The sequence below is a fragment of the Spodoptera frugiperda genome, chromosome 30 (genome assembly GCF_023101765.2).
Source record: "Spodoptera frugiperda isolate SF20-4 chromosome 30, AGI-APGP_CSIRO_Sfru_2.0, whole genome shotgun sequence".
Taxonomy (NCBI): domain Eukaryota; kingdom Metazoa; phylum Arthropoda; class Insecta; order Lepidoptera; family Noctuidae; genus Spodoptera; species Spodoptera frugiperda.
In genome coordinates this window covers 8,991,470-9,013,559 of record NC_064241.1, presented here as the reverse complement: position 1 = coordinate 9,013,559, position 22,090 = coordinate 8,991,470, and the positions used below count along the sequence as shown (strand labels likewise).

The 22,090-nt window shown below is 33.1% G+C and overlaps 1 long non-coding RNA gene across 1 annotated transcript; it reads left to right on the top strand.

Annotated features, from left to right (window-relative positions):
- The first annotated feature begins 5,155 nt into the window (after positions 1 to 5,155).
- Positions 5,156 to 21,486, top strand: LOC126912816 (uncharacterized). Its single transcript, XR_007707462.1, has 2 exons — positions 5,156 to 5,363; positions 20,629 to 21,486. It is a non-coding gene; the product is annotated as an uncharacterized LOC126912816 (long non-coding RNA).
- Positions 21,487 to 22,090: the final 604 nt, after the last annotated feature.

Sequence of the window (22,090 nt, the reverse complement as noted above, 5' to 3'; positions counted from 1 at the left end):
CATGCAGTAGTATAGAAACGCGATACGATGTCGTGCCGTAGTACATGAGTCAAATACCCGCATGCCATAGGGCTCCCCCCTATTATTGGCTGGAATAATTCAAGTCATGACGCTCTGTGACGCCCGATTTTAATCTGACTTCCTGCCTATGATTCGGACATTGTACTTTTGTTTTGAAGATTTATATTTACAAGCTACTGTTTGAATTGTTAGTTAGAATTAATTTTTAATGGGGGTTGGGCTGTTAAGTTGTTCCTTATTTGTAATTAAACTTTTGTTTTGACTTCAAGTTATATTTTATTGGTTCATGATGTTACTAGCGATACAAATTGCTGAATGTTTAACAAACAATGTTACTTTTCCGTTTCAACTTTTATGAAGATCGATTCGCCTTGATATAGACATTATAATAAATGTAAAAAATATCCTCAATAGCTAAACAACTCCCAACACTAAAGAATCACAACAAGTTTAGAGAACAAAGGCACCGCACTCGATGCTCTTTTTTATCGATACTAAATATCGAGATGTTATTCGAATCAGTCCCAGATTGATGGCCGCTCGGATATATCGCATACCTATCAGTTTTATGTTCAGGCACTTACAGTTAATGCTTTCAGAAATGCACAGCATTAGTTAGCATGTCGATTTAGTCATTGCTCGTTCGCTTAGTGACGAGCAAATTGTTATTCGATTAGGTTGTTAAATGATCATTTAAATTGACGCAAATCGATTATTTAATCGTTACTTATTAACCTTGTTAGGAGTGAGATGTGCAACTGAGAAGTAAGAAATTAAATGTGCCGCTTTTGATTTATAAGGAAATCTTTATTTATATTTAATTGGTATCAAAATCATTTAAATGTAATGATATTACAAGAAACCATCTATTATTAGAGCTTTGGTACAAAACTACAATAAAAAAAAATGACAAATATTTTACCTTCGCCTTTTCAAATTACTCTACTAAAATTGCCAACATAAAAATCTGACGAAAACGCTATATCAACCCTCCTTCTTTCTGACTAACGCTCGCACAAACCCTACATGCAATTGTATAATTAAGGTACGTTACACACCCAACTTCCACATATCAATATAGAAACCACGCGGGCCACGCTAAATGTAATCAACCCCCAAAAAAACCGAGAATTCGATACACAAGTGTCGGCGTAACATTTATAGATACTGATTAATGATATGTAAGTGAAGAGGGGACGCTTCACTATGATTGATAGTCCACAAACTTATTAGATAATGGTGTTTCAATAGAATTAGGAGCTTTGTTCTACGTGCCCTTGGCTCGGGTCAAACGCGTACATCTTTCGCCTGTCTACAGGTAACGGCACTAAGAATGTATCGCCGGTGTATTTATAAAATGACGGAATATACTCGCACGGTTTAAATCGAGCGTGCTTACAAAAATAGACTTTAAAAACGAATAGATCGTCTCAAAGTTTAAAGTTCTTTGAATAATGTTTTGTTGTTGAAACGCGGTAGCTTTTTAAGTATTGTAAATAGAGATTTTCTACCAAAATAAGTAGCTGCTACTTTTTTGTTATTAATCAAAATAAATAATGAAATATTATACGGTAATGTGACTACTGACTGCACAGAGTAAGTACCAGTGTTGCGGTTTAAAAATAAAGAGTTTGGATACTTGTATTGTGACTTGGACTTTGGCAATTAGTTTATTCATCACCATGACCACGCTAGAAAAAGAATCTATAAACCTTACCCGAGTGGAGGCCACGTCTAGGGAAGCGTAGTGTAGGGCGTCCTCCAGCTAGATGGAGGGACAGTATCCGCAAGGTGGCTGGTAGTGGTTGGATGCGTAAATCTCAAGATACATGTTCAGCAATGGATGAGAACACACTGACGATGATGATGAAACCTTACCCAATGAATTATAAATTATGAGAAATCAAGAAAACTAAGATTTCAGTCAGAACTGATTCTCACAGAATCTTTTAGGTACCCATAATATTCTAATACTTATACTGCAAGCAAACTTGAGTAACAATTCTCAAGCAAACGCTACAAACTTCCGTATACGAGTACTCTCAAAGTATAAAGTTGTACAATAAAACGAAATACTTGTGTTAACAAATAGTTAATTCGTACAGTATTAATAACAGTGGAACATCTGTTAGTGCAGGCGGCGATAATGAGTTGTTAGAGGAATGTTTTACACTGACGGCTTTGCTATGCTTTAAATTTTGTTGATAGTTCTTTTATTTATACGTGTATTGAATTATTTCTACTCGCTCTAGTTAGAACTTGTTTTATTGAGATATAATTTATCTTCATTAAGTATATCTTGATTAAAAAGTCTGTTTCATCGCTTTTAACTGTCAAATTATTAAACGAATTTTCACGCGATTTTCATTAGTGGATGAAAATCACTAGAAGTGAATTGTATACTCACTGTAGTTAGTATTCAGTAATTATTTTATTTTCAGCCTTAAACTTAAAAACACATTATTTATTCATTCAATAAAATGTAATTGAAAAATGAAACCAACAAATGATCGATCGAAATAACATAAAATGTTTTAATGAATTAAGGAAAATCATAAGAATAATAGTTCCGAAAGCTACAGCTACAGTTAAAGTTCCAAAAACTTTATACAAAGGCTATATTAATATAGCTTAGCTATAGGTGCAACAGTAGCTCTATCAACAGATGTAACTAATATGAAAGAGATATTGTTTAAAACGGAAGGAAAATATTATAATAGTGATAAACAGAGGATTCATTGATTGAGAATAATCTTCATTAAATAATAATATGAAAAAAAGATCTTTTGATCAAAAATTTTGACGAATTATTAATTATAATTTATATAATATGAGTGCAGAATAGTGGTTGGTTAATCCAATGAGTGGCAAAATTCAAATTGACCAAGTTATAATAATTAATTTACCTACAATTTTCTTTCAAACTTTACAAAATTATGAACAAAAAATAAATTAAAAACGTAAACCAGGAAAGCTTTTTAAAATACAAAACAATAAAATAAAAGATTTACCCTACCACCATCACAACGGTATGATATTATTTAACCAAAAAAAAAGACTTTCTTCCCTTTTCGGCACGCAAAGCAAAGGCTACTTTCCGCTTTACTTACAATAATTAATTGCAATATCACTTAAGGTAACCAAAGAATGCCAACACAAAAAAAAACTTCACCATAATTTATTGCACCAGAACTGTGCAAAATCGTAACAGGTACTTTCTTCACAATTTGTTTTCGAAAGAAAGTATTTTGCCAATTTACAACCACATTTAGGACTAAACATAACAAATACTACAAAATGTCATTGTTTGAAAGTAAAAGGTGTTACTGAATTCACTGGAATGTGAGCGAAAGTGTTCTTCTTTTCTGAATAGGGATACTAGACAAAAGTGCTGTAACAATGACCACCTACCGATCGTGACAATTTGCATATTATTCGCACTGACATCACTAAAATGCAGTTTCGATTTCACTTGACCGGCTCAGTTTGTTTCTAAGTGTTGGATAAATCAGTGCTTGTTTTGTGTGTTACATAAATTGGTATATAAAAGTGTTATAGTGAATTAAAGTGATCGTTTTAGGCAATTAAAATCTTTAAAAATTGACTTGTTCATAGTGCTATGAAAGAAAACAAAATGAAGTAAGTTGTAAACTATTCGATTCATCTTTATATATATTTAGTTAGAGATTAATAAAACATTTTATATATAATATTATTTATATTTTTATACAACAGTGTCCAAATTAACACCCAGGCGGTTAAAAGAGTTTACGAAAAAGTTATACAAAATTGGTCTTGAAAACTGGGCAATTAAAATACCGCAAGACATGCATATCAGTAACGTTATCGATGTCAACATGGGATACCTACTTACATTATGTTTTCTTGAGTGGCTTCGGCAGGTAGGCTCACATAAGCGGTTTTATTTATAAGGTGGTGTTGGTAATGTGGAATGCTGTGGTCGCCGACGGTTGGACGACGCGAGAGGGGGTCCGGCTCTCTATAGGGTGTTCCGTACGAACATAGGGGACATTTATGTGTCACATACCTACTGTCTCACTATCAATACGTGTCGATAGTCCGGCTTAATAACAGATTGCTAATTTTTGAATATTCATTTGCTGTTTGCTGCTATGGATTTGGCAATAAAAATAACGCAAGAACGAGTTCCTTCAAAGTTTATTGACATTTAAACTTAATCCAAATAAAGTTTACGTTGAAAATATGACTCATATAAACTCATTTATCCTTAGTAAATAGACCATAAATAAATGATGTAGAGCAATAAATTGTAAAAGCGAGAGACGAGATCGACATAAGGACACCCCGTACAGCGGAGAGTATGATATCAAGGTTAGGCTTAGCGGAACACTCCACATGTGGTCAACCTTAATAAAGTGTGATAGCCATATACAAGGTCCCCACGCGCGACAGAGATAGATATAGGAGCTTAGCGGCCATGTTGTATTATGGATGCCTATCATATTTTGGACCCGCTCCGGACCGGATTATTCTTTTTTCTTTTGCGCCTCCATCTCGAAACCGGTCTCCGAGCGACGACCACCATTTATTGTAGATTAAAGAGGCTTGTTGTCTTAATTTTAAGCCACGCTTTAATTTATGGCCACGTATTAATGTACAGTCTCCGCCATTTTTTCCGAAGATAGATACGTCATTGATTTCTTTATTTGTACTGTTGAGTTTATTAATTCCGTCGCACTAGTGCCGACTAATATTTTCGTGCTTAACTTAATGATTTGGCAATTAAATTAAATTGTTCTCGTTGTGGTAGCTAAATTAAAATTTACAGCGATGAGAGATTTTAAGCGGTGCGCCATCGCCCCCGCTGTCGACTGAATACATATTTGTCATGTTGGCGTTAAGGGAATTTGCTTCGCTCTGTTTATGTTTATCAATAATTAAGCGTTTTAATTAACGCTTCATTATTATCACAGCCTATGGCATTATTTGTTTACACATACTAAGTGTAACCGCGGTTCAATGTCGAGGTCATTCAACTGTGCGTCATCGGTGGTACAAATTAATCATAAATTCTCTGTACAAAACAAAAGCGAAATGAGCAAGTGCAAACTCCCATGTCCGAGTGAAAAAAATGACAGTACGCTCGGGCAAACCGAAAGGACGCCAGCGCAAAAAGCGCTACCGGTGAAAAAATATGATTTATAGCGTGAAAAATGTGGAAACACACGCAAAAAGGGAGAACGGTGAAAGCGTGGCGTTTCCACTAGACAAATTTATTAATCCTATCGGCCGACCGCTTTTATTTGTGTGTTGTATCGGCTTTTTATTTCTGTGCCTTTTAGTGTCGTAGTTTTACACCTGTAAGTACTAAAGGACTATCTATGAAACTAAACCTTATTTTATTTACAATAAAAGAGCTTTTACTTAAATTAGCGACAAGACAAGTGAATTTAAAGTCAGGCACAGTTTTACCAGAACAAACCAAAGTAACCTTCAAGAAAAGCGAGCAATAAAACTTAATCTCGCAAATAACAGCAAATCAAAGCAAATCACATATCATTGGCAGAACCCAACGTCTGTATTCACGCATCTCGTTATTCAGAAGGTATCATTTTGATTGCAAAACCCTACTTGGATTCAGACGATCGCTATCCGAGCACCGCATATTAACACATGCACATTATTTGCCCACGTATCTTACATTCGATCAGCAGTAGTATAAAATCAACATCGCCTTAGCCAGTGGCGTTGTATAGTGTGTAATTACGCTACCATTCAATAACAAAGTTGTATCTTAATAGAGTGCTAAGAATGTTGCTGATGTCTGATATAATGCTGCAATGTTGGAAAGGGGTCGGGTTTAGCAGCGGTTGTGATGTATGGGAGAATTTGTTACATCACTGACTATATCGTTTAGCGGGACTTTTGCTGGACGAAACTTTTGAAGCGAATATAGTGTAGTGAGTAAGTAGACTGTCGGGATTTACCTTTCCTATTGATTCAAGAGCTTTGAATCTCGTCTATTTTCAGACTTATGTATTTACATATTTCTAAGGGACTCAAAGAGACACAATTATATTTATATAATGAAAAAGTGAACGTACCTTTCATATAATTCACTTTAACATCCTCCAAGTAAATATAAACTCTGAACGATCAAAATCCCAACGTAATTAAATCGTTCGCTTCATAACCCGTGTAAGGCGTAGTTCACACAAACATAATATATCCGCGGATTGTATATGCTCGCTGACAGATACGGGGACGCGCGGCGGATCTTAGGCGGAAATTAAAACTAATAATTCAAAAAGTTTCCGCGCGACCGAGCCGCCGAGCCAGATTTATGTTTCAACCAGTCTTGTGAATGCTTCCTACGTTGTTCTAGCTGCTCTATGGACTGGCTGGAAGGGATAGGATAACCTTTTTGTGGTTTAATATTTAAAGGTTCTGGAACGAACTTTGTTCCGGATTTGAAATTCAAAATTTAGATTTGACTAAGAGATAAGTAAGATGTTTTTATGTTTTTAGCTAATAAATTAAACTGTTAACAATATTTTATTTTAGAAAACAGGTAACGATATTATTTACTCCTATTTCTGTTACTTTGATATTGATACTATCTATAGCTCACGGAATTAAAATAAGTGAATGTGCAATAAGTTATTTATGTCTACAAGGATTTTAAAATACAATAATATAAAGATTATATACATGAAAGGACCACTTATTCATGTGATTACAATGTACCAAGGTTGTAAATCGAGCAGTGTCGATTTCTTTATATCGTATAACAACTTTGAAGACAGCGGTAAAATTACCTTCATACAACATAGTTTTATTATTTATATTGATTTTTAATGTATTGTATTATCATTAAGGGATGTAATAGAAAACAATGTCTGTTTATATACAAAAATAATGTAATATTAAAAATATGCGGGATCATTTTCCAAAATCTGGTAAAATAATGTATTCCTAAACATAAGTCTATTTCGCAACAAAGATGTTTTTATAATAAATATAACATTTTCTAAAAGAAAAATTTTTTTTATTAATTTTCCATTGCGGGTTGCCTGAAAATTTGAGAAAATCGTACTTATATACTTTTTTTTCTAATCTTAATATCTTCTACTTCATTATAGAGCCAAAACCATCAAAATACAAGAAAAATAAATTATTATATTTTACCCTCATAAATACACTTTCCCAATATGATTTTAATTCTTTGCGCCCGAGTTTTGTATTACACAGTTACCAAACAATAAGTTTGTTTTTGTTTTTCTTGAAACGAACAACTTGTTGGCCACTGGGTACTCGTTGTTACCCTTGCTAACTATTTTAGATTGCTTTTCAATAAAATGTCCACTCGATAACCTTCATTCGAATACTTATTATTTTTAATTAGCTAATAAAGCTATTTTGTATTCTATGATATTTTATTATACTTCATTTCTAAAATAATTCTTTCTATATATATAATATACCTATATAAGTAAATAACTCAGTAGTCTAGGCATGAGATTTTCAAATGATTTACCAATTGGTTCTCTCGAAAATCGTTTATTATATTTATACAAACATTTATATAACCTTTTATATACATATTTTACCAAAAGTTGCAATTGCTAATTTAAAAATTCTCCAAATAGTTTACAACTGCTGTATCTCGCAGTCGACTTCATACAAATATTTGCATCACCATACATTCCCCTATAGCAGACAAAGCATTACATTCTAACACTAAAATAAAACTCCTTAAACATCGACACAGACTAACAGTAGTCGGACAGGATCGCATTGACATTAGGTACATAACGATTGCAATACGTCCAGCGTCGGCGTTGCATCAATCCAGTGCACAACGGCCCTGAGGAAATGCATCAATGGACTACTGTAGCATTGCTACGTAATCTGACACCCCTATCTTTCTCGACTTTCTACCATTTCCTCACATACATTACTCGTTTTGTTTGGTACATTACACGTGTGAGCGCAGAAACTCAGCAATGGATATGTTACTACGGATTTTGTTAGAGTTAGGGATGTGCCAAGGATATTTGTATTCTAAGGTCAACGAAAGAAGTACTCCCTGTCCTTCTTCGAACATTTGTACCTGACAACGATTCTTGACTGCGATAAATTTTACTTACACTTGTATTATAATGTTATTGGAAGACTTGCTTGTGATTTTTCTGCTTATACATTTACACCTAACTTACCTCCAGACACATCAATATGAGAGATGAACAGACATTTTTCCTCTCTTGAGATTTTAACAAAATTGTGTTTTGAGATTGTTGATTGAATTTTGTTTTAACTTAACTTTCAGGTTATATTTAGTGATCCTATTAAAATAACTTATTTAGCGAAGCAATTTAGTCTTAATGTTAGTCCGGTTTAAGAAATAGGTACGTTGAGGTCAATACGACCAAGACGAAGCCGGCGGCGGGTTAAACCGCAAAATGCTTTCGTAGTTAAACTATATATTTACTACAGATATACTGTGTTTTAAGTATTATGTGTATAAAGTATCTTGTTTTTGAGATATATTTTTTAACAATACAAAATAACAAGTCATCATAAACTACATGATTCTTATGTATATTTAGATACATAGGTATGTGATGTATGTATCTAGGTATCATAATACCTTAAATTAGAATAAAAGTATGAAAATACTTGCTTCTGCCAGCGACTTCGTTCACCTTCGTGTGGTATAAAGAATCCTATCACCCGAGTCAGCTCATACTCTGTCTGTCCCAAATTTCAGCAAAATCAGTTTAGTTTCAGCGTGATAATAGATTATAATATTATAGTGTGATTTATGCTCATTATTTCTTGTATAGCAGATGCGCTTGTACTTTTTTACTAGTTACCTTTTTATACTAGACAAATCTTGCATGCGCCTGAGTGTTCAACCAAGCGACTCGTTAGCAATATCAGTTTCTGTGCCACCAAAGAAGATGAATGCTGCCGCAACACACGGTGGCATCACTTACTAAATTTTGAATCCACTTAAAATAATTATCGTTCATGTTTTAAACTAGTTAGAAGTGTTTTTGTTTAGAGCGGTTTCAGTTGTAATTATGTAGTATATGGGGTGTTGTTAATACACTTAAGTCTGATAGATGACTGAATGGTATATAAGATGTGTATATAATGTAATTAGATTAGAATTTTTAAATTACTAGTTTCTAACAGCGGCTTCACCCGTGTTCCCGTGGGATTAAAAATAGCCAATGTGTTATTCCAGAATATATTATTTAGTAGTTTTTGCATGAAAGAGTAACAAACATCCATACTCACAAACATTTGTAATATTAGTAGGATCTATCAAAGGAAAGAAACAAATCAATATTATTATAAAGATACTATATCGATACATAATTCAAATCTCTCTTTGTATAGTATTTACTATTCGTAAAAGAAACCAAATATGAAAACTAGTTAAAATTTCAATCCCCCCATTCAAAATCACAAATCAGTTTTCCTTAGTAATCGTTGTCAATACAGCAAAACATCAGCATATAGAGTACATGTAGAGTCTGGTAGAGCGTAGGTAGAGAAGCTGTTTATTTTATATAATTCTAATCTCCCTCTTTATAGTATTTACTATCCGTAAAAGAAATCAAATATGAAAACTAGTCAAAATTTCAATCCATCTATACAAAATAAAATTACAAATCAGTTTTCCTTAGTAATCGTTGTCAATACAGCAAAACATCAGCATATAGAGTACATGTAGAGTCTGGTAGAGCGTAGGTAGAGAAGCTGTTTATTTTATATAATTCTAATCTCCCTCTTTATAGTATTTACTATCCGTAAAAGAAATCAAATATGAAAAGTAGTCAAAATTTCAATCCATCTATACAAAATAAAATTACAAATCAGTTTTCCTTAGTAATCGTTGTCAATACAGCAAAACATCAGCATATAGAGTACATGTAGAGTCTGGTAGAGCGTAGGTAGAGAAGCTGTTTATTTTATATAATTCTAATCTCCCTCTTTATAGTATTTACTATCCGTAAAAGAAATCAAATATGAAAACTACTCAAAATTTCAATCCATCTATACAAAATAAAATTACAAATCAGTTTTCCTTAGTAATCGTTGTCAATACAGCAAAACATCAGCATATAGAGTACATGTAGAGTCTGGTAGAGCGTAGGTAGAGAAGCTGTTTATTTTATATAATTCTAATCTCCCTCTTTATAGTATTTACTATCCGTAAAAGAAATCAAATATGAAAAGTAGTCAAAATTTCAATCCATCTATACAAAATAAAATTACAAATCAGTTTTCCTTAGTAATCGTTGTCAATACAGCAAAACATCAGCATATAGAGTACATGTAGAGTCTGGTAGAGCGTAGGTAGAGAAGCTGTTTATTTTATATAATTCTAATCTCCCTCTTTATAGTATTTACTATCCGTAAAAGAAATCAAATATGAAAACTAGTCAAAATTTCAATCCATCTATACAAAATAAAATTACAAATCAGTTTTCCTTAGTAATCGTTGTCAATACAGAAAAACATCAGCATATAGAGTACATGTAGAGTCTGGTAGAGCGTAGGTAGAGAAGCTGTTTATTTTATATAATTCTAATCTCCCTCTTTATAGTATTTACTATCCGTAAAAGAAATCAAAAATGAAAACTAGTAAAAAATTCATTTCATCTATACAAAATTACAAATCAGTTTTCCTTAGTAATCGTTGTCAATACAGCAAAACATCAGCATATAGAGTACATGTAGAGTCTGGTAGAGCGTAGGTAGAGAAGCTGTTTATTATTTAGAATGTGTAGCGGCGGGGGACGCGACTTGATGCTCGCTCCAAGTGGAAATCTTTTGGGATTACGCTGCCGTCAACCGGACTCGGGTGTGAATATAGTGGGAGTATTTTGTATATATTTTTTTGTAAAATTTTATTTTTGTACTGGTTTACTTTTTGAAATGTGTTCGTTTACTGGTTGAAATGTGTTGAATTTTGGAGGTAGTACTTAGTAATATTTATGTTTTGTCATATGAAGTTAGAAACGATATGCAAAATAGCGTCTTTTTTAAATTGTTATATCTTTAAAATGAAGAACATAATAATTATATAAGATGAAGAAGAAAATATTTTAAACAGAAGGAAAATCTCGACATAAATATAAATTTTCTGGCGCGTCTGATTTAAAAGAACGATAAACTTAATCTACATTTTAAAATATCATGTTTCAATTTTAGACCTTAGACTCTTACAACAATCGCTTTTTAATCAACTATCATATCAGATCGTATGAACTACTTAAAAAGAAACAAAATCAACAAATCATTAAAAACAAGACCATTATCACAGAAAAAAACAAAAACCAAAAAATCTAAGTTACTCAGTGTGTCCAAACCCGAATGATCTGAAGCGTAGCGCTATGATGTACGAGAAGACGACGCCTGGCGAAACCTAAACCGAAGTAAAGCCTCCATCACGTCAAATGAATACTAAATCACAAGCGGCCATTTGAATTTCAATATCTGCGCGCTGTGTGCCCCAGCCCTAATGCTTGTGGGTTTTTGATACCGATCTATTTCCATGTATATTATGTCAGAAAATAATAACATTTATAACATTATGCTTTTCGACAATTACGACAATTTGAGGACAAGGTCATTTTTTTTGTAATAAGGAAATTGGCTGTTTCCGTCGTTTTTTATTTACGAGTATTTCGTTTTGTGCGTTGTTGTGTTATATTGATGTTCTAGAGGACTAGCTTTAGATTTAAGTAGATACTAGTTTTCACAATCAAGGTTAGCTTTGTAAAATAAGTAATCTAAGTGAATAGGTAGGCATATTTGTAAAAAGTATGTAAGATATATTAGACGGAATATCGAAACTAGTCATAAATATAATTATTAATGCTTAGATATTAGCAAGAATATTATTTCAGGTACCGAAAACATTATGTAATTACTTAATATCTTTACTTAGTGCCAATGATAATTATCTTTACCTAACACTTCTATGTACCCAATTATATACATATCTTTAGTCAGCAAAAACTGTTGACATACGAAGAAATAACAAGACAAATGTTTCACTTTCTTCTATCGTCGCCGTCACATGGCATGTTTCCCAGGGAAAACAAAAAAAAAAAGTTCCACCACTAAAGCACTTAATGAAACAAAAGGATCCGAACTACACCCAAATTGCCAGATACATATTCTGAGCACATTTATCAGTGGAAAAAGAACCGGAGCTGAATCGGCAAATATTTTTTCTAGACGATTAGCGGAAACTCTCTCGAAATACCTACACTCTAACAAAGTTATATTTGCAGTTTTAGTCATATTATTTGTTAACACATGCTACTGTCTTCCTCTCTAATAAGGTCCATTTTTAAGGCCATTGCAGATTCGTTAAGTGAAAATAAAACGTGGTTTTTAGTCGTAAGTTCAGCGTGGGAACGGCCGCGTCGCATTGACCCCTCGATGCTTAGACAAATGATTTCCAACCAAGAATTTTCTTCAAATGTTTTTGCGTTTCGATGTTATTCGGGATTTCGTGAAGTCCGCAGGCGATTCCGTTTAAATCTATTTAATACATCTTCTGCTTTAGTAAAGTAGAAATAAAAGCTTTCAAGTTGTACGAAGGACGTTGAAATTGTTTAATATTTTACTTAAAACTTTTAAAATAAAATCAAATGGAAATAATTTTGCTCAATATGTCCTTGATTAACTGGGTTTTCTTCTCTCTCAAGTTACTGTATACCTGATTATTTGATCAATGCAAACGCCCACAAACCAGAAACATCTCTGTAAACCACTGGCTCATAATAAAAATCTTTGAATTTGAAGTAAGTTCATTTGACTTCTACCAAAAATAAATCGAAAATACTCTATATGCCAATAAAAACACCAATGCTTTAAAAAACTGCAGCCATATTTTTTCATAAACCCAATCTAAATATTGAATATTGCTACATTATTTATTAACATGCCAATACCCTTTATATAAACTAAGACTAGTGAAGGGGGAGGGAGATGTTCGGACGCATCCTAACAATTTTTCTCATAAACCGAACATGACAGATTCGTCAGAGATTGATCGAGCCTGCAGAGTTCATCTGATGGGGTGCCGAATTATAATGCGAAGGGTGTTGTTGTACCCCAAGACGTTGATGTTCATCGATTGGTTTTAGAACAACATCTGTGATTTTGTTTTGTTTGTCATTTTAATTCGTGATTTTAAGGGATGTGCATTTTACTCGTATTCTCACACATGTTGAGCTAAGAGCATTCGAATTCTAAAATAACTCTTCGCAGGCTATTTTACACAACACAACACTTATTATTTTTTATAATAATAAGTGTTAGTTTATTATTTTTTATAATAATAAGTGTTGGTCCATGTTGGTACCTATGAAACTACCTTTTTTCTTTTGATGATTAAATAATATAAATATCTAAGAAACCGTTCGATCTACAATCAATTTACTTTTAAAGTTCCAATTCGTTTAAGTTCTTTTTAGTCCATATTTATTCTCTTTCAGCTAATTTCAATTCTTCAAATAATTTAGCGATTTCCTTATTACGTAACATTTTATTATTACAATCCTCCATGGAGACCTTTTAAGACAACAAATTCTTTCATTCCTTTACGCAGACCGATTTTGTCAAATTCAAACATCCGAAAAATAGGCTCGTGTTTTTTTCTAATTAAGGAGGTATTAAAGAGTTTAAACAAACAAATTGCATTTTAAGCTACTTCAAATTTTTTCCCGGGGTCCAGATGAAAATCTTCCTTCGACGGAGGGCAAACTACCCTTGAAAAAATATAAAAAGTATTATTAAAGAAGGAGACAGTTCGGGCCGCATTTGTAACTGTCGTGGGCCCTATGATGAAAAATTAGTTCAGTCCTCGTGACAAAGGCGAGCTAAACCCACTATACATGGTTATCTCACTCTAGCTTACGAGATGTATGAGGTAGAAAAGGGACAGATAGATGCTGCGTTTCCAATAGCAAATGACACAGATAGCTTAGGGATGACCGTAGGAGCGAACAGCAAGTTTTTGACAGGGCCCATTTATTGTGTATTGAATATCAATATAATTTCCGTGAGAGTCGATTTTTGTCCCATAGTGTGTGTGTCCCGGGAGTGAGGAGTTTGGGCACACAGATTACGGCCAATAGCAAATATTGTTCGTGATTGATGGAGGCGAGACGCCTTCGTGGATCTGCGATTTCTTTGCTTTGTTCTTTTGTTTTTCTTGTACGCAAATTCCAATGAGTTTGATGGATTACAGTAGAATGAAGGTGACAAAGTAGCAGGCGAACTCAACAAAATTAATATTATTATATATTCTGTTTTTATTTTTTTAAATAAATAGTCGGTCTCTTTGAGTGATATAACACAGAGTAAATGTTTCGATTCGTTTCACTCATTTCTTTAATGGAACTGAAATACCTACAAGCATATTATATCCTTATATCCTATTCATACATATATTTAAACTTAACTTGTTTTGTTAATGCATGGTTCTAGGTAGTAATTTTAAATAACTAGTTTGATCTATTTAAATGACTGTGGATAATTGTGATTATTATGTAAAGAATTAAATCGAATACGTTTATCTATATCAACAAAGGAGTTTCTTAAATCAATCTAAGGCCAATTTTGAACCAAAGAAATTTACAAACAGTCTAAATATTTCTTGATATTTTTTCTTATAACTACAGAGCTAAAGTCTCAATAACTTCCCACAAACCTTGACCCTCGCCGGAATGTCTTGTGCTCGCACGCAAATGGACGGGATTATCCAGTAATGGCGTGACCATTCCATCTAAGTGCGGCACCACTACAACCACCGTACGTAATCGATTGTCTTGCTGCTGGATACAACCGCTTACGCCTTACTCGATTTACTTAGGATTATTCAATTCAATTGTGAAATTGACTTATTTGTATAAAATTTTAGTAGAAATGAATTTGTTTTAGAATTAGGTACTGCTCGAATTAGTGAGAGTATTGTCGTGTTCTCAGTTGTAGTATGTAAAGCGTTAAGTACTATTAGGATATCCTATATACAGTTCAATGTAGTAAGGTGTTTTTCCTCGATTTATGTAGTTGAATAGTGAACTATCCAAACATATACATGCTAATAGCATCAACCACTTAAGAATTTGTTTACAGTTAGGCAATAAAACTGATTACAACAAAATCTATTCTAACTCAAACTCCTATATACTCAAACATCTCTTCCAAAATCCACAACGTACATAACGTAACAATACCTACATATAACTCCTATATACTAAAACATCTGTCCTAAAATCCACAACGTACATAACATAACAATACCTACATACTGAAACGGACCAAGTCATCAGCAGTAAAATCACAGTACATAGCGAGTACACAATCGGTTGACCGTCGCGCGGACCCAGCCACAGGCAAATGACAAGGAATTAGTTGGTAATGGCGAGACCATTGTGTCTAACTGCCTGGTGGCTCACCTAGACATACATAATTGATTATCCCTGTGAACCCTTCTGTGGAACTTTGCCTCAGATTTTAGATGGTACCAAATTTTTTCGTGGAATTTACTTATTTGAATATTTTTTTGGGATGTGTGAATATTTTTGGTGGTTTTATTTAATGGTTTAAAAAGAACTTTGTGTATAATTGGTCGTATCAGTAAGATCAGAATGCAGTCGAAGAAATTGGTTGCATGTGCAAATAGGATTCCAAGGAACACTATCATAAATAAAATTTAAAAACCGTGACTAACTAGAGTCATAATTATTTTTATCATTTAATATAATGGAACTTATAAGTAAGTACTAAGTTTCCCTCTCGTCATACACATAATCGCGTACACGTAATTATCCTGAGATTCTACATAAGTGTAAAGTTACTGCAAACACTGCTCCCAAAGGATAAACGTAGTTGCGTTGTTACTGTTGCAATAAAAAATCTGTTACTCAATTTTATTCAACTTTTATTCTTATCAACAAGAAATGAACAGTTTATCTCAAATTAGATAAATTATGAATAACCTAATATTATCTACGTGAATTTTGAACTCTTCACCCACTTCTAAGGTAGGATGTTTCTTTTTTCCAAACCTGCTACCTCATAATTTTACAAAATTCTTTAAACAAATATTCAGAGAAAAAATACATAGGTATCCCAAAATTATCATATTAAGAAATCTGACAAAAAATGGCCAAAACAATAACAAGAAACAAAGCTCATGGACACACATTGTGAGAATCCAGGTAATTAAATCAAACCAAATCCAAGGTTGGAACATGGCTGAATAATCTTATTTATCTGTGTCAAACGCCGGCTTTTTTACTAAGACGGATATGCCACAGATTATCTCATGCAATTTATCATTCCTTTGGTGGAGGACCAATCTGACAGCTGTCTTAACCCTTTTTAACCAATGAGAATGTCATAGGCGCACGATTTACATTCAGGTCGTTTTTTTCGTCTCAACTTAGTATATTAAGTGCTTTTTTATTGTGTTTTAATACTTTTGTTGTCTTTTTTTCTGTATTTCTGCTCGAAGGAAGGGATTTAATTATTATGTCGTAGATTTTTGGTGACTTAGTCAGGTTCGTTACTTGTAAGTGTACAAGGAAAACTGATAGGTAGAATTGGCTCTGATTAATTATGCCGGAAGTCTTATTTATAGAATGTTATCTGAGTTTTTGCAAACATTTCATTTTGGGTTTTTATTTATGTGGTCGATTAATTTGAAAGTTTTAAAAATTCTTATTATATATGAATGCAGAATTAAAATAACATTTTATGGTATTTTTATTTGTAGTTAGTTACGAGGCTAGAGTAAAAAATTACCACTAGTAGTTTCGTATAAACTTGAAACATTGACTACCGACACATCTCACGACAATAAAACTTAGTAGGTACCTAATTTAATTTCTTTTGTCAACACTTAAGTTGATGAAAACACGTGTTCAAACATTAAAAAATATTGACCAAACATTAACAAAATAATAGCAAACAAAACGCGACACCCATTACCTAACAAAAAACAGTAATAATATTATTTATTACCACAATAAACACATTTTAATTAACGTTATCTATTCACAATCGTTTAATTAATAGCAGTAATAAAATTAACCCGCCATGTTTCAAATAAAACGCTCGAAACAAAACTTGGTAACAAAATAAACGATACTCATAATACATCATTTGTGTAGCTATCAATAAAGCGGCCGAATCTTAACATCTTACTAACATCTCAATTTCTTGTATTGGAAACAACAATAATATTTCCTGAAACAGGATATTTATTTAAAACAAGGCGTTGATAAAGTAATTTTCTTTTAACCTTAACCATGTCTTTATGGAGTGGTCATTACTTAGCAATGGTACACAGCCCGCTCTGAGCAATGGCTACGTATTAATCAAAATGCCATATTTTTGTCTCGCTCCTTTTGTACTTCCGTTCCTTTCTCACTAGTCATGGATATCTCGTTTTTATTTGTTGCCAAGTATCTTTCTAAAACTTTTATCTCATCAGACGAAAACAATCCCTAATTGTTTTGTGCTTAGATCTTATTTCAAGTGGTTTATTGAGTTACTTATTACCTTTTTCGTTGGGTGGTCGTACTCAGGTTCTGCAGTCTTACTCTCCTGAGACGAAATTCGGTCTTTTTTTTCGACTCTCCATCAGAGATCCTTTTTTCGCTTTTTCAGAATAGACGTAGGAAAGCGTTCTTGCCTTCGTCCATTTCTTACGCATTATCTCGTAATCATTAGTTTCACCATTTCCTTGATAGTAAAAGGTTTTTAGACAACTCAATTAAGTAGATAAATTACTTTTACACTTTCGTTCTACCAATGTAGATATAAATATAGGGCTGACTTGCTGACTAATTAATAAATAGGTTCCTATAACTTTTAACTGAAACCTATAAAGTATAAGTTAAAATATTACAAATCAGATTACATTATTTAATGTTAAAGGATATGTAATATTAAACAAAGAACTATTGAATCTGCATATAAATCAATTACCTATCTAATCAAAAGTTTCATTAACGTATACATTATTACTTCTTAAACTAAACCTAAATTGTTAAATCTTTTTCATTTCTATTGGCAGTAACAACTTGTAAACGATAGCCTGTAAAAAAAGTATATCAACTTTCTTGAGTAAAATCTAACTATTATTGTAACTACTATACATAATCATTCTGACTTATTAACTGTAAATATAAAACTAGCAATATCTTTCTAAAACCTTATATTTAATAAACAGAACTTACTTATCAACACTGCGCCCGCGGCTTCCTCCTCCACATGTACATTGTCACCGCTCTCGTGTTCCCTCCTTGCTGAAATACATACGTCATCAAGTCGGCCATGACACATACCTGTTTCTTCTTAAAGATCGCGGGAACTTGGTATTTTGGATGTGTCGTGTGTATTTATTTTGTTACGTAGATAATATTTGGCTGTGAAATGTTTTATGGGATATGTTTGTGGACGTGTATTGGTAAATAAAATAAACATCTAAATAGCGTTTATCGTTGATCTTAGATTAAAAAGGAATAACACTATGTTAATAAAACAAATCGGTGTGTTCAATAACATAATATTTTATAAATTAAATTGAATAAAAAAGTTACTGTTTAAAGTGAAAGTCTTGGTCGTTGAAAAACTGTGTACCTAGATTAGGATGCTTTTACCCTGGATATGTATTATGTAGCCTTGCTGCGAGGATGTGATAGTTAAACTGTGAAACTATGTGACCGTTTCCACTGATACTAAGCTATGTAGCAGTGCGAGTAAGCAGTGCTATGAAGATGAAGGAAGATGCACAGCTCGAGTATTGATAGTTGGGAAGCCATCGATAGTACACATCCATAGCACGCATCTTTCCACATAAAACACATACCTATCTTAGTTGAACCCATTTCCACCAATGCTATGCTATGTACTAAGGAATATGTGTGGATGCCAAACGCGGATGCAGCAACGTAGCTCGTATCTCTGGTGGAAAAGCACCCTAAATATATTTATTTTTACCATATGAAATATTTTCTTTATTCTAATTGATTTAAGTTTTTACGAGAAATCCAAGGTTGATCAACCAATAACTCGTAATTAAATATCATCATCATTATCATTACATTTGGGTCCATTTTATAACAACCGTCAATTGAGATAAAATCAGCAGTAACGTCTCATTGCGCAAACTCTAAGCAAACAGGTTACAAACATCAGCGTAGGTGGTAAGTGTCACTCTGATATTGATGTTATCTTCAATCTCAGTACAGTTTAAAACTTTGACGTACACCTACTGAATCTATACTTGCTGTATAGTTTTTTATCTCATTCTGTCAATCTCATTCTGTCTTAGTTTTGCCTTAGGGCGTGATAGCTTCTTCGGTAGTAGAATCCTACGCCAATTACTAGGGTAAATAACCTTATTACCGTATTGAAAAATGTTTCTATTAATCATAGGATTTGCAAATAATTAGATGTTTGTTTTTGCTACACTACATAAATTATATATCGTACCTTCTTAGTTGTCAATTTTGGGAGTTTAATGGTCGCATGCGCATGCGCAACTAGTTGATTTTGGGTTTAAATCTTGGCTGAAAAGTCTGAATTAACTTTAAAAATACTTTATTATTTATTTATTTTACTCTTTATGCACATGAATGTGTACATAGGTGGGCTTAATGCCGTAGGCATTTTCTACCAGCCAAACCTTTAGGTGATGCAGTTATTACAGATCGGTAACATAATTAAATGTTATGCATCGTTATAAGACAGCTTAACAGGCCTATTTACTAAGCAACATAAATTATACGAATACATCTAAAGATATAAGTAATATGTGAAGCGACACAGCATTAAACAAATTCAATGAAATTCCTTTGTATTTTTTAACTTGCACCTCAATCTATCAATCAATCTGGTCTACCTTTTGCGTCAATCACTGATATTTCCCACAAGTGTCAAGTCATTCGTCATCAAAACCAGTGGCGTGGTTCGATGATGATCAGTGTTTTATCGCGATCATTGCTAGTGTTGGTACACACTGGTGAACATTTGCATATAATGGTACGATGCGATGCCATTCGTCAAATACTGTGACTGACACCTTCTTTGTACGGGGTGTTCAAAATAGGTGTAATATTTTGTTAGCTGAATGTTGAGGGACAAGTGGCAGTAAACTCATTTTTTTTAACTCGGTTACGTTAGGTTGAACTCTAAAGCCACCTGCGTTTTGTAGGACTAGTATTGTATTTAATGTAATGGCTAACCGTACAAACAATCAGTACATGTAGTTATGTACGTGGTTAATCACGGCTTTATTATTTTGCGTTATAGTAAAAAAATATTTGTCAATATAAAGAAAAATAATATAAATCAATCACTAAAGGTGAAGTGCATAAATAATATACCTTATGCAATTACATTTCTTTCCCATGTGAAGCTGACACATTATTATAATGATCTAAATTACCCTTTAACGTCACATTAACTTTTATTACATCTTCATAAAGAATCCGGACAAAAATAAATAAATTGATCCTAATCAATCTCAAATTCAAATGGTTGCAAAATAATTTATTTAATCATTCTTCTTTTCAGGTTACGACGACGACGCAGCATCTCCTGCAAGAAAAAGAAAAAAAAACTATATTAATATTCAATACAATAAAGGAACACCATATAAGTGAAAACAAGGGAAGGGTAAATAAAACCTATAGGCAGAACGCATTAAGGTATTCGGGCAAGACGCCATTGTTGTCATATCGTGGATAAACTATGACATTAATCAATGGAGGACAACAATAGTACCGCTCACCTCAAACTGAACTCGTCTCACCAACATAACCTGAACTTCGATGAAACCAACAAAGTTCTGAACTTTCATACTCGGGTGGGTTCAAGCAATATCGGTTAAGCATATCGAGTGAATACATCTACATAATGTGGGCAACAGCATAACACTAGATAACGGTTATTGTGACGACAATTCGATTCAACCCACGTGGTTATTGGAAGTTCAAGAAATATATGCTTTTGTATATAAGAATAATATTTATTTAATTCAATAGATATAGCTATTTTTTTTCACTAATTTTATTACTTAAATTCTGCCTAATTTATGAGTGTCTACAGCTAACATATGTTTGCAAAGAGAATATTATAAATATTTCTATGAAATACTAAATCGAGTTGTCAAAGAAACAAAGGAGCGGTCGGCGCCGGCGTCGCTTGCAGTATTTAACGATATGTCTGCTACCGACAACCTTCCCAAAAATATTGTTTCTCATTAAAGTAAGTATCTGGATAATCGACAGAAGCTGTGCTGCAAAAACATGAGAAGAATCACCTAATTATTTAGTACAAGATGCAAAATGTCACTTTTGTTTGTAAATTCATACTTCAGTTTATGGAAATTCCAAAAAATATCTTACTCAAATAAATAATGTAACATTTTTCCTGTTGGTACATTTAAAGCACTGTCACACAATTTTTATATTACTCTTCACAATTCTACCTATATATAACTAAGGTAACTAGAGATAGTATTTCAATAATACCCCGAACACTGAAACCCAGACTAGACAGAACCCAATTTCAACTGGAACCAAAATTAATTTGTGATATGCAAAATCAAATCCCTAACGACAGTCGCATTCATTCCCCACCATTTCACACAGCCCGTTAATCACGAGGGTTCCTTCACTGTGGACAGATAATTTCATTAGTAGATATTATATGTGGTGCGTATAGGTATCGGAATTCACAGAAAGTTAGCGTTTATCATATATTATATGCCTCCTTCCCCCTCTTGTTAGCTTGTGTCTTCCTTGTACACATAGTGAAACAGTTTACTTCACTTTCTCAAAAATGATGAATGACAATTCTTTGTTTATGTTTTAGGAATTCGACTATTTTCAAGCCATGCTAGAGGCTCATATTCATGAGAAGCATTCCACGGCGACTGTTGCGCTGCTCCTGCTAATAATTCTTTGGTTATAATCTTAGAAGTTAATAATTTTGGATCAACTTCGTCTTTGTTCATCTTTTTTCGACTAAGACC